This window comes from Camelus ferus, chromosome 6, assembly GCF_009834535.1.
Source record: "Camelus ferus isolate YT-003-E chromosome 6, BCGSAC_Cfer_1.0, whole genome shotgun sequence".
Classification (NCBI taxonomy): domain Eukaryota; kingdom Metazoa; phylum Chordata; class Mammalia; order Artiodactyla; family Camelidae; genus Camelus; species Camelus ferus.
The window spans coordinates 67,076,684-67,088,545 of NC_045701.1; positions in this window are offsets into that span (position 1 = coordinate 67,076,684).

Sequence of the window (11,862 nt, forward strand, 5' to 3'; positions counted from 1 at the left end):
TGCTGCCAGGGAGCCGACACGGAGGGGCAAGGGTTGCAGCGCACTAGGAGAGGGAGCAGCAGGGGAGAAGAGGGCTCAGCCTTCTGCTCCCTGGGCCTCTCCCTCTGGCCCCACTCTGGCTCACACACCTTTTGTAATGTGGGCCAAGTCAGAGTTCAACTTCCGACTTTAACACTATTAGTTACATGTCTCATTTCCGAAACTAAAGATAATAATAGTACTATTCTTATAGTTTTTGTGAAGTTTAAATGCAGTAATGCGTGTAAACTGCTTTGGATGGTGTCTGGTACAAAGAAAGCATTCTTCAGCACCAGCTAATTATATAATAATAATAATAATAATAATAATAATAATAGTAATAGTAATAATAGTAATAAGATGAGGAGGAAGAAGGAGGAGCAGAGGAACATTATCATTCTTAATTTTGTCTGCAAGTTTTAGCAGAGTGCCTGGCGCGTAATAGATACTCAGGAAAGCATAAGCTTTCTACCCTGGAAGCTTATAAGATCCCCAGCTAGTTTCTCTAGTCTCTGCCTGACTGCTACCAGGAAGTCCCATATCAAATACCCCCCATTCCACTTTTAGGTAGTTCTACTTGTTAGAATCCACCTTCTTATGTTGGGCAAGAACCTATAAAATACACAAATCTCGAATCTTACCAAGTAGGCAAACTGATAAGTCTTAATAGCAAGTACTCTCCTGCAACCAACACAACAATCATAATATAGAGCATTGCTCTCACCCTAGAAAGTTCCCTCATGCCCCTTTCCAGTCAATCTCCTCCCTGAAACCCAGAAGTAACCACTATTCTGAGTTCTAGCCCCATAGATTAATTCTGCCAAAACAAAAATTGTTTTTGAAGTTCATGTAAATGGAATAATATACTATTGTCACGTTGTACTTTTATCTGAATACAGAATTTTATTCTATAAGATTGAATCATATTGATTTCAGCCTTTCCTTACAGCTTGTGAGCATTTTCATCTTGATCACATCACCCCTATCTGTGAATTTCTCCAACTTTGTGCCATCTACAGATTTGACAAAAATTCTTTCTGTCCATCATCCAACATAAAACAGGAACAAAGCTGGAGTCCAGCAGTACATAGCTAGAAACCTCCCCTCAATTTGGAGGCTTAGGAGATGGGAAGCCTTGTAGGAGTGCTGGCCATACATGGCCCCGGGAGATGCTCCATGTTGATGGGGAGGACCGAGTTCTGCCTGGAACTCACTGAAGAGGGAGGTGGTGACAGGACAGCCTGGTGGCACTGCGTGCTGGGGAGAGGGCAGGGCTGCAGAGCAGGGTCTGAGAGGCACATGCGTAGAAATGAGTGCTGAGCTAGAGGGAGGAAAATAGGGGAGAACCGAGGGCCCATTAATCACCCATAGTACAAGGGCCGTGAACGTTTCCAAGATCATCTCAGGAGTCCTGAATGAAGGTTATTGTTTGGTCTGGTTTTATGTTTTCTTTGTTTTTATAAGTCCTCCATGGAGCCTGGCAGCTTATAAGGAAAATTATTTTCCTAGACATAGAATCGACTAAAATTGTTAAAACCCTGGAGGGCTCTCCACTCACATCCCCAGCTTCAAATCAGTGAAGCTCTGGGTGCAGGCTGAGCACAGGCTGAGCACAGGCTGACAGGTGGGGCCGGGGGAAAGGATGTTTGTTTGGGACTTGTTGGTTCTTTTAATCTTTCTGATAAAGTAAAGCTCACTTTTATCAAAATGTTCCTTAAATTTCTACTTCTGTTTCTTTGACACACATATGAGCTTAGAAATGTGGACAAGCATAAGACCACTGACGGAGGAAATCCAAACCTCCATCAGCAGGCATGGGCTTTGGGACGCTGAGCCTGTGGGAGGCCTCATTTACCCCACCCTTCTCTACACCTGGGTGAAGGTGAGTCAGAATCCTGCTTTTTAGAAGCTACAGATGGTGGGGTGCTGGGAACTGCATTTTTTAGAAGCTAAAATTCTAATACTTGTTCCCATATATTTGGGACTTTACAGATTATTGTGAAGTCTCTTACAGTCTACATAGTAGTCTATAAATATATATAATATATTATATATCACTTATAATATATGATAAAATATATAATTATACATATTATATATTACATTAATATGTAATATATTATATTGTATAATTATATATTATAAATTTATATAAACATATATAAATATAAATAGTTTATAAACTATGTGATAGAATATCCTAGCTGACACCAAACAGAATTGGTCCTTTCTGGTCCATGTATTTATTTCATTTATTGGCATGAACCAACATGTATATTGGTCAAAGGTAGGGAAAGGTATTTTTTCCCCCAGAGCTTTAGAGAAGATGGAGGGATAGACAAAGACAGTGGGGACAGACTATCTGACTGTCAGGTAGGGTTACAAGTTAATGTAGACTGACATTTGATGGAAACTTCTATGATAAGGAAATGAAGAGATTAAAAAGGCAGGCCCGTGCCCCATTGGGCACATAATTTAGCGTAAGCAAAGTACTGACACCTCATCCCCAGTGAATCGAAATGTGAAACCTTTGAGCATGAGGTAACTTAGGGCTTTTAGGCACCAGCAGAGCCATCACTGAACTTGCAGAAGGGCTAAATTTTTTTCCTTCTTCCATCCTCCTACTCCTTGCAACCACAGCTACATTTTGAGTCATCAGCTGTCCTAACCTCATCTAATCTAAACACCTGTCCAGCCACTTCTAGTTAAAAGAACCCAAGTTGAAGAACCTTAGCTGAAGCATGTTCTGAGATCCAGAAAAAGGAAGAATAAAACAGAAGAGGAATGGGAGCAGAGAATCTGTTTGATAAGCTAAAACTCCCTTTGTCAATCATGGTGCTCCCTTTGCAGTTGAGAAACTGAGGCACAGAGCACCGTGCCAGCAAGAGCATTGCTAGCCTGGTCTTCAGTCCTTTGGGGATTCATTGCACAGAGGCCTCAGAGTCTCTCTTCAGGACTGGTGGAGGTTGCTTGAATTGTTTTCCTGCACACCCTGGCAGGTGGCAATAGGGGAATTTTGAATAAGACTATTAATAGAAGTTATGCATTAGGAAATGTCTAGTGAATCCACTAATAGAGGAATTATGTCTGGTGATTTAAAAAAAAAAACCTCGTACTGAATATTGCTGATGTTAAAATATACACACATACACACACACACACACATACATATATTTATACACATATACATATATATGCCAAGGCCAGGGATGTTTGATATGGGAAAGGCATACTGGTGATGTGCTTCCCCCTCACTACTGGTCTGTATACAAAGACTTTATTCAAAGATGAGCCCATTAAAGTTAATTTCAGTTTAGAATGTAATCCAGTACTTAGCATCACCTGATGGCATTATGTCCTGCTATAAAGAGTTAAAAAATCCTAGCAGCTCATACATCTGCACCATGGAAAGCCTGGGACCTATATGGGTAATTTTGAATAGCGGTGCTTCTCAAGCTTTAATGTGCCCAAGAATCACCTGAACATCTTGTTAAAATGCAGACAACCTACCGAATGGGAGAAAAATATTTGCAAATGATATGACTGATAAGGGGTTAATATCCAAAGTTTATAAACAGCTTATACAACTCAGTATCAAAAAAAACCAAAGAACCCAACTTTAAAAATGGCCAGAAGACCTGAATAGACGTTTTTCCAAAGACGTTTTTCCAACTGGCACATGAAAAAAATGTTCAACATTGCTAATCATCAGAGGAATGCAAATCAAAACCACAAGAAGATAGCAACTCATACTTGTCAAAATGGCTATCATCAAAAAGTCTACAAATAACAATGTTGGTGAGGATGTAGAGAAAAGAGAATCCTAGTACATTGTTGGTAGTATTGTAAATTGGTGTATACAACACACACACACATATACACACACAATGAAATCTTAGTCAGTCATTAAAAAGAACGAAATTCTGCCATTTGCAACGATGTGGATAGACCTAAAGAGAATTATGCTTAGAAAATAAGTCAGACAGAGAAAGACAAACACTGCATGTTATCACTTATATGTGGAATCTAAAAAATAAAGCAAATAAATGAATACAACAAAACAGAAACAGACTGACAGATATAGAAAACAAACTAGTGGTTACCAGTAGAAAGAATATAGGAGAGAAGGGCAGGATAGGGGTATGGAATTAAGAGACACAAACTACTATGTATAAAATAAATAAGAAATAAGGATATATTGTACAGCACAAGGAAATAAAGCCATTATTTTGTAATAACTTTAAATGGAGTATTATTTATAAAAATATTGAATCACTATGTTGTACACCTGAAACTTATATAATATTGTAAATCAACTATACCTCAATTTTTATTATTTTTTTATTTTGGGGGGTAATTAGACTTGTTTACTTGTTTATTTATCTATTTATTTTTAATAGAGGTACTGAGGATTGAACCCAGGACCTTATGCATGCTGTGTTCACTCCAGCACCAAGCTATACCCTCCCCCTTATACCTCATTTTTTTTTTTTTAAATGCACATTCGGATTCAGTAGGTCTGGAGTGGGGCCCAAGATTCTGCCTTTCTAACAAGATCCCAGGAGATGCTATGCAGCTGGTGTATGGGCCACACTCTGAGCAGAGAAAGAAGAGAGTGGCCTGACTCCTGAGCAGTGGCAGACAGCCTGCAGAGTCAGCTAGTTCCCCATCCTATATCCAGATCCTCCTCTAACCATATCTTTATTTGGCCACATATTGTTTATAAATAAACAACTGTATTCTAGAGCATCACTAAGACTTTCAGGCCTTCCACCACTCCAAACACCTGGGGAATCAGGATCTGAACTCCATGCGTCATCTCTACCTCCAACCACTTCAGCTAACCTCTAAGTCCTTCTTTGCACAGTCACCCCGATCCATACCTTATAATCCAGACTCCCAAACCTACTTTATTTCTCTATTTCCCTCCCTCTGAAATAATTCGCTTCTATAATAGGAAACATCTGTTGACTTCTGTGCGCCAGAATTGTGTTTTATGGACCTATCAGGTTTGTAAATGTCACTTTATGAGATAGTAACTATAATAACAACCCTTTTACTGATGAGGAACTTGAGAACCAGAGGGGTTAAATAAATTGCCCAAGATCATACAACTAATAAGTGGAAGTATCAAAATGTGAACCATCTGACTCCAAAGTCCAAGTTCTTGGCCACTGTAAATGGGAAGCTGTCCTGGGAAGGTAAGCAATCTGTTCTCCCCAGGATATCAAGGGCTCTTACCTCCTCCTCTCAGTCTAATTGTATCTGGTTCTAACCCACTCTGGCTGCTTTCATCTCTCCAGAGCCTGTGGAAAAAATTGCATTAGGTCCTGAATGTCCAGGATAAAAGTCTGGCTTAACCTTTGAGCATCTTCAGCACTTGAGAAGTTGGCCAGACTGATGTCTGAGCTCCCTAGCCTCCCCTTCCTGACCTTCCACGGGACCAACCACCTTACAGCCCCCTCCTCCCTTTCACTTCAGAAGCCTTTATCTTCCTTTGTTTTCTACCCTCCTTTCTTTCTACATCAAAGGTGGATTTTAGAGAAGGATCTGAAAACATGTATGTGTCTCCACATGCATGAGTTTTTTAAGGCAGTTTGCACTTTGTCTTATCACTTAATCAAGGGAGAAAATTCTGGAGGAGCTCAGGTCTGAAAGATGAATGGCTGTTGATTAGGTCCAGGCTGGAAAGGGAGGGGGGAGAAGGAAGGGCATTCCAGGCAGGAGGACCGATTCTTGCATATGGCAGTCACTCAGTAAATATTTGTTGACAAAACACTGAAGAGGAAAAGGGTACATTTACATCCACTGGGACCAGAGAGAGATCTCCCTGCAAAAAACCCTGGCCTCCTCTCCTGAGCCTTTTATCCAACTCTAAGAGAAGAGACTTGGACCAAAAAACATGCTTAATATGTAGAATCTTCCCTCCTCTCTTGGCCACATGGGTTGATTTTTCCTTTAATGGAGTCTTCTAGAAGTAAAAACAATAATCCCACCAGGTACCACTTAAACAAGGGGAAATCTCTGACATTCAACCACAAGGCACTTGTTATGACAGGATGAGCTGAAGTTGCCTCTTTTACCCTCCCACTAGCTCATTTGGTTATCCAGGCCTCTGCACAGTTTCTCTTACTAGAATTGTGATGTAATCATTTGGAGTCTGGCATCTGACCTCTGGAGCTTTGTCAGGAATGAACCAGAACCTAGAGCTTTGCTGGGGAGGCCACACATCAACCCAGCCCATGATCTGGCAGTTCTCACCCACTCTCTTTGTGTGGCTCATTTTTCTTGCCCTCATTCTCTGACACCTTGGTTTCTGTGAGTTATGGGGACCTGTGTCTGCTCCTCTCAGAAAAGTGCAAGCAAGAAGACAGCAGAAAAATCAGCTTTAGGGTAAATTTCAGGTAACTGGAGAGCTCTACAATTGGTTGATGCCTTTTCACCTCTGAATAGAAGTGCATTAGACGACTAGAATGAAAGATAGAAGTGTGAGGAATGGGAACCTGAGGATGTATGGGCCAAGGAATAAAGGTCCAGACCAATAGTTTCTCCTCATCTGCTGAAACATTTCCCCATTGTCTCTTGGGTTGAGAACCAGAGACACTTGACTGGCGAGGGCCTACTTAAAAGAACAAAGAGCAAGATGAATGCACTAGCACAGATATTTCAAAGGAAAATTCTCAGCTTTTATATCATCAAGTGTGGGACATGAGTATGGTAAGTGTTTGACCCAAGTCTTTTAACCAGCAGAGCATCTTCATAGAAAAACAAAAGAACGGTTCTCATCCACAGAATGTTCGGGCAGTGACCTGGAAAGGAACTAGCTTATTCTAGGACCAGCCAGGTTGAGTTGTTTTAAAGTCATCTCTAGCTATTCAGTGAAGTTGACCATCTGGTCATCACTCTCCATGTTTCTGTCCCCCATTAGACACAAGTTCTTCAAGGGCAGAGACCATGTGTCCTTGCATCCCTGATGATGGACATATAATAGCGTGGGTAATCCACTGGCCTTTCGGCAATTAACAACGGGCAGAAAGAGTTCACCGTAAAGATCAAGGGCAGGGAAAAGAAGCTCAATAGCCAGAGCTACTTATGCATCAGCTACTTCTGCACAAAGCTTAGGACAAGGGAAGCCTTACGGCCTCAAGGTGCCCTGATGGAAATGCAGCCTTCCCTCAGCCCCCACTGCTCTCACTTTGCATTTCACCCACCTCATTGTTTCCTAAGCATTACAGCTTTTGCACCTCAAAGCAAAAAATCCTAAGTGAGCTATAATTCTGACCAGGCAAGACACGGGGTGTGCCTCCATCCCCAGGCCTGGGTGTGGAGGGGCGCCCCGTCTCATAGAGACATGACACGGGGTGCACCACCACCCTCAGGTCTTGTGACTGATTGATTGATTGATTGGCTGACTGATTGATTGACAACTCGGTTTCCCTGAGCTCTGGTTGATTGAGAGCTCAGGTTTCTTGTGTTCTGAATTCTTCCTTTCCACTTCCTCTCTCTTTGCCCAATGCTCATTTCTTTCTAAACTACCTAAGATTCCCCCCCTTTAGTCATGAGACCCCAAATCTTGGGGATGTAGAGAGTGTGGACCCCTCTAGCTACTTCCTGCTGATCTGGGGTGATGATGGAGCTCGTTGGGGTCCCAGACTAGCTGGCTGTCCTTGGGCAGGATGTGAGTGAAGGGTCGGTGTTTATCGAGGGGCTTGTATAGAAGTGGTCTGGGCTGATTGGTTGATTACCTTGTTATACAATCATTTGAAGTTTATCTCTAGACGAGAAGAAACACTTTTCATAAGAAGGTTGAAAAGATAGAGGTCAAATATATAGAGCTAATCCTAGCCAAAGGATGAAAGGGGCAGACAAAGGTCTTAAAAAATAACTGATTTCTGTGCTTTTTGTTGGTTTAGGTTTTAGAAAGCACATGTTGGAGTGTTAGTCCAGTGCACTAAAGGAGGAGTCAAAAGAGGGACCCTAATGTCAGAGACATTTTAAATTAGTCTTAAAACAGTTTGCGGGGAGCTCTAAAAGAGAAAAGATTTGACCCAGGAGACATTTAAGAAAGGGGTTTGTCGAACAGGGATCCATAGTTCCCCTAGGGCGAGGGAAGAGTCTCACCAGAGTGTTGCTGGGAAAGCAGTCGCAAATTGCTAAGAGGTTCGCGAGAATATGTGGCTCCCATTGGTGAACCAGATCTCATCAGGGTTTTCTAGGGGTTGGTCGGTGAGATCTGTTCTAGCTCCTAGAGAAATGGATAGGGTCTCATGACATAGGCGAAAGGGAAGAGACTCGTCTGGTGATGGTCATAGTGTAGCAGGATAGAGTGCCCCACAAACGGAGACAGTGACATCTGGGTTTTCCAGTAATAATGCCTGCCATTTAAGAAGCCAAGCATCTGAGAGCCAGAAATGTCCCTTGCCTTTTAAAAGGTCAGAAACTTGATGGTTAGCATATACAAGCAGGAGAGTGGAGAGGGCTCCCAACACTCTTAGGCAGGAAGGCCAGCCTTGAGCAGTGGGATCTAGCCGCTTGGAGAGGTATCCCATAGGCTGTTGGGTAGGACCCAGCCACTGGGTGAGGACCCCCAAGGCTATTCCTCCTCTCTCATGAACATATACCATATAACTGGAAGGACCTTGTGGGATCTGGTAGCCCCAAGCCTGGGGATCTTACTAGGAGTTTTTCATTCTTCCATTGCTTCCTGTTGGGAAGGACCCCACTGGAAAGGTCTTCCCAATCATCTACCCCGAAGGCCCCTTCTGGGCAGCTGGGGACCCCAGATCCCCATGAATCAGCTCATGGATCTGATGTTTAAAGTATTGGACAATAGAGACAGGGCTAAAGAGGCAAAAAGGCTTCAGGGACAACAGCAAAAGTCACAATTCTTAGCGACAGCCTACATCTCCGCACCACCTCAGAGTTATCCTCCACCAAGACCCATGACGAGGACAGGATCCAGGATGCCTGCATCAGAGCCACTGTCACGCCAAAAAGGAACCTGTTTTAAGTACAGCCAGGAGGGCCACTGGAAAAAAAATGCCCCATGTACGGGAAAAGTCCACCAGGACCCTGCCCCATATGCAAACAAAAGGCCACTGGAAGCAGGACTGCCCCCAGTCCTGAAGGGGGCTTGGGGCTCCCAAACCAATGACGGCTGAGATGACTAAAGACTGACGGGGCCTGGGACCCTCCCTGGCTCCCACAGGACACCGGGTCATTTCTTCAGCAGAGCCTTGGGTAACCCTTGACGTGGTAGGTAGAAAAGTTGTCTTCTTATTAGGTAAGGCAGCCACCTACTCTGTGCTGACTGATTTCCCTGGACCCTTGTCCTCCCAATCCTGTGTAACAACGGGGATCAATAGAAGGCCCCAAACAAGGTGCTTACTAAAAATTTACTTTTACATAGGAGTTTTTGCTGGTGGCTGAGTGCCCCGTCCCCTCATTGGGAAGGGACCTACTTGCTCAGTAAATCCCAAGAAGTAATCCAATTCAAAGACCCTTATAGGAAAGACACGCACCCCCAAAAATGTCTACTCTTGACTTTGGGAGCCTGCCTCAGTCCCAAGCCAGAAGAGCTCTCCCTTCCACCCCATATTGATTCTCAAGTAAACCAGGCTGCCTGGGAAACTGGGGTCCCTGACAGAGCTACTATTGTCAGCTTATCATTAGAAATGGGACCACGTGAGGCTACAGGCAAGGCTCTTCAGATCAAAGGCCAAACCAAGAGCCTTAATCAAAAAACTTCTCAAACCCAGGAAGACTCCTCAAAAGTGTTCATAAATAGATGGCCAAATGGGAGGCCATCGGTTGGACTAAACTGACCGTAGCTAATATTCGGAGCCTAATAAAAATTTTTTGGAAAAGTCTTCCCCAAGCTAAATGAGGAAAACCAAAACTAAGCTGTCTTTGTTTTACAAATCTAGCCTTTACAGGACCAGAGGTGTGGCTCCAAAAAGGAGGCAAAGCCCAGCAATCCTTCTACCACTTCCCAAACCTCCCCTATGTATTTATCTTATGAGACAAGTATTTAAAGAGAGTTTTTTCTGGCCTTTAAAGAACAGTCTTTCTAGAAGAAACTTGCTTTCCTATGCCTTGGAGATACAAATATTCTACCTTGTCTTCTCCAGGAACTCTGATCTCACCATCTTTGAAAAATGCAAATTAAAAAAAAAAAGGGGGGGGGGGGGTTATAAATAATTTGGAACTTAATTTGCGAAGGACAGGTAAAAATTTTTATCTCTTTTTCGTAAATATTAATAAAAAGGCTTAGCCATCTAGATGGGCAACTTTGATTTGCTCTATCTGCCAAAAACCCCAGCTTAAATCCAACCTCTTTTGGTTTTACTTTGTTATATCTGATTCATGACTAAAATTTTAAAATGAAAACTGTAAGGTGTCTGGTTTGTATGTCATAGATGTATGGTATTGGCATGATTAAATGGTAAAGGAGCTCTTTAATCGGCTGAAAGGAAGTTAAGTATTTATATAAATACTCAAACATAGAGAAAACTGGCCAAAATAAATTTCAGGTTCACGTTATCTAAAAAGGATTCACCACTGGTATTGGTATTGAAGCTAGCTTAAGCTTGTTGGTTTAATTAATAGAAACATGTCTTTAGAGACATCAGTGTTAAGTATAATACTTTGGTTGTGCCCAGGCTTACTAGAGGGCAAGCAAAACTTTATTATATGTTACAAATTTGTCAACAAAAAAAGTAACTCAATGTAAAAAAACTTTCAAAAAGTAAATAAAATAAGAGATTTGGGGTAAACTCTATAGTTTTCTTTTGAAAGTATCTACCTAAAATTGTCTCTCCAAATTTTGCTACTTAAACCTAAGTTAAAAAGTTCACTGACTATCTGTGTCATTTATAAAATCTTAAACATTAATTGCTGGGCAGATCTAAGTTTATCTACCTTTGCCATAGGGAGGAAAAAAAAAAACAAAAACAAAAAACCCTAAAACGTAAGTTTCCAGTCAGGAAACGGTGATATGACAGCCAATTCACAGTTGCTTGCTTCTTGGTTTTTGCCAGAGATGTAAGGTTTTTGAGGGTTAAAATGACAATATATGCAATTAAAGCTCCTAAAGTAGTATTTCAGTATACAGTGGGAAAGTAAGATGTATGTTTTCAGTAAGAGTTTCATAAAAAAAAACTATGGGGAAAAAAAAAGGTTTCATACATAATCAAGATTTTAAATATCTAACAAAGTTCTTTGTAGCCCAAGCTAACTTTAAGATGCTTTCAAGAAAACCTGAGACATCTCAGATATTAAGTTAACTAGGATTATTTAATATGTTAAGTTAAATATAATCAATCATAATTCTAGTAATTAAAAACAAATCTCTTATCAATTACAGATGTTTAATCATGCCTTTTAAGCCTTTTTGTTGTTACAGATTGTCAAGTTGTTACAAAAGTGCTTCATCTTTAAAAAAATTCATCAGAAGTCAGTGGAAACAGTGGATTATAATAGTCCCACATCAAATGATGGCCCCTGCCCTCAGCACTCTGGACACAAAAACAAAAGGCTGTCCTGCTCCTGGGGCCCCTAGATTAAGCATTCAGAGGTTTTTTACTCCCTGACAGGCAGGGTCAATGCCCCTCCTCAGCCTGGAAGTGGTTTCAGAAGACAGGACCATCATCCCTCTACATCCCTGTAAGAAGACTATGGAAGTAAAATCTCTGAGAGGGGAATGAGAGAGGCAGGGGGCAGGGCACAGCCACTCAAGGCATAACACAGCAATTAACACCAGAATGGCGAGAGAGTCAACCCCCAGGAGACCTTGAGGCTCAAGATGGTGGGAGATTTGACTTCTAGTAGACCTTGACCTCCATT